Source organism: Lactuca sativa, chromosome 7 (assembly GCF_002870075.4).
Source record: "Lactuca sativa cultivar Salinas chromosome 7, Lsat_Salinas_v11, whole genome shotgun sequence".
Classification (NCBI taxonomy): domain Eukaryota; kingdom Viridiplantae; phylum Streptophyta; class Magnoliopsida; order Asterales; family Asteraceae; genus Lactuca; species Lactuca sativa.
Window position 1 is genome coordinate 196,283,010 of NC_056629.2, and position 2,700 is coordinate 196,285,709.

At 34.4% G+C, this 2,700-nt stretch overlaps 1 long non-coding RNA gene across 1 annotated transcript; it reads right to left on the reverse strand.

Moving 5' to 3' along the window:
- Positions 1-1,291, reverse strand: LOC128127008 (uncharacterized). The gene is made up of 3 exons (XR_008224996.1): positions 1,068-1,291; positions 754-978; positions 1-230 (listed from the first exon to the last, which is right to left on the reverse strand). It is a non-coding gene; the product is annotated as an uncharacterized LOC128127008 (long non-coding RNA).
- Positions 1,292-2,700: the final 1,409 nt, after the last annotated feature.

Here is a 2,700-nt window from a genome sequence, read left to right on the forward strand (position 1 = left end):
CAAAAACTAAGAAGTCAATAACATAACATTAATTTAGAGTTCTAAAACAAAAACTAAGAACTACTTGGTGGATTATCGGAAGGATTAATTTGTTTCATAAAGGCCGCCAATTGTCGTTGCACTTGCAATTCCATTTCATTTCGCATTTGTTGCATTTGCAAATTCATTTCACTTTGCTTTTCTTCCATGGCTTGTTCCATGTTTGACATTTTTTGTTGCAACTCATTTACCTAAATATAGCAAGACAAACACATGCAGTTAGTAAATGTAATTAAACTTTAAACCATGATAGCAATGTACTTTACTTTTAATTCAATATAAAAACACACTATTAGTAATAAAAATATACATTGTTTTTAACATCCATAATAATAACTTTTTATATGCATATTAATAACATACTATATTTTTATCCATTATACCATTGTACTTTACATTTCCAATCCATTATATCAATATATTTAAATTATTATCAATAACAACAATTTACTTTACCAAATATCAATAATAGCAACATACTATAATTTTCACCCATTATAGTATTTTGTTTTACCTAATTTAATAATAGCAAAAAAGTATCATTTTTAACCATAATAACAATGCACTTTACCTAATATTAATAATGACAATATATTTTAATTTTCACCCGTGACAACAATGTACCTTACCAATATGAACATATATTTTTCAGCCATATTAAGTACCTCTTTACTTGATTTTTTTCTCTATAATATATTATGTAAATAATAGTACCTCCTGTTGTGACTTTGCAAAGTCAGCAGAAGCTGAAGTTGACTCATAAGAATATGCACCCGTCATCAGAAAGTGAAGATCTGAGTATCCTGCCCCATAGATAGGACCTTTTTGTTTCCCGCCTTTCCTAAGCAATTATGTTTGGGTCCACAATTCAGGATCATTCACATTATGTTGAGTCGTATCATCACCATATTTTTGAGATAGGGTTGTGTTATATGATTCCTACAACATACCAAAAGAAAGTTTTTGTTATTGTACTAAAAAGTAAAAACTAATATTAGTAAATATATAAAAAGATAAAGACAACTTACGATCGCCACTCTAGATGTCTCATTCACAAAATCCACTTGTGACTCTTTATCGCCCCCAAAATATATTTTCTTTGATTCGGCGGTAAGATGTGTCTTATAATAAAGATCAATGAATGAGGGGTCTTCACCTGTCAACTGTTTCTATATAAACGACACAATATAATTGATATAATTAGTGTTGAAAGAAAAATGTATCACTAAAATCAATAATTAGAATTATTTACCAATTTAAAATGCAAAATAACAGTGAATGAGAAATAGATAATAAAAATAAATAATTGATATATTACCCTAAAACGCTCAAACATTTGAGTGACAACTTCCTTCGGAATTTTTTTATAAGTAATCCAAGGTTCATTTATAGACTGCCAAAATATCTTTACGATCGCTCGATGAATACTTTGTCTCCCAAACCTACAATATTGAAATAACCATATAAGGATAATTATAACATCAAAAATAGTAAATTTATAATAATTAAAAAAAGACTTACTTGTACCCCTTTCGTGTGATAAATGGCCTATGAGAGCCATTCGAATCTACATCATTTGATCCACCATGTGTACCCGAATAATGGGGCGTCTGAACCATTGGTGATTCAGGCTCATGCATAGACTCATGCCCATGCTCAGGCTCATTTTCATGCTCAGGCCCATTATAGAAAAAATCACTAGCAGGGTCTTCATTGTTGCCTGTCATCTCATAACCATATGCAATACCATTCCCAACATTCTGTACCACCCCTGTATCTACTATAGCATCAGTCAAGCCCATGTTGGTATTTATGTCACCCATTCTACTACTCCCTGAGAATCCTGACCTTGTTGTCCTAACTGAAGTGCGTGAAAGGCCACTCGACAAAGGGATGCGTGGAAGGCCATTAGGGCTGGGCGATGACCTGGCTCCCGATACAAAACCACCGCGTGGAAGGCCACTAGGATCAGGAAAAGGTGATGAGTTGGCTCCTGGTACAGAACCACCTGTGAGATGGATGCGTGGAAGGCCACTAGGATCAGGCAAAGGTGATGACCTGGCTCCTGGTAGAGAACCACCTGTAAGAGGGATGCGTTGAAGGCCACTACGATCAGGCAAAGACGATGGCCTACCACCCGACGAAGGACGAACCGGAAAAAGGTTACGTGCTAGGCTTTTATCCGACATGCTGCATTTATATAACAAAAATAGTCAAATATGTTAGATGATAATGAAAAATAACATACCATATTATAAATTAAAAGTAAAACAAGATAACAAATATATTAAAGTGTATATACCATATAACATAAAACAAACTTCCTAACATTCGTCCTCATCTGGATCATAGTAGTTAAAATAAATTGGTTCGTCTCTATCATCTTCATCGGTATCATCTTCTTGGTTTTCCGCTTCAGAACCCTCACTCTCATCGGAAGATATTTGCTCAAAGTTAGTTCTATTTGACGCTAGGCTCAAACGTTCACTAACATTTACTTCATTCGGTAACTCAAACCGTTCATCAAGATGAAAGACTCCATTTGATTCAGTGCTTCCATCAAGCGCAACTTCCGTTTCAGCTTCGGTGACTTCATATACCCCTCTTGGTTTTGTCTTGACAACCGCCCAAAGATCTTTTAATTCATCTGTCACCGCAGGA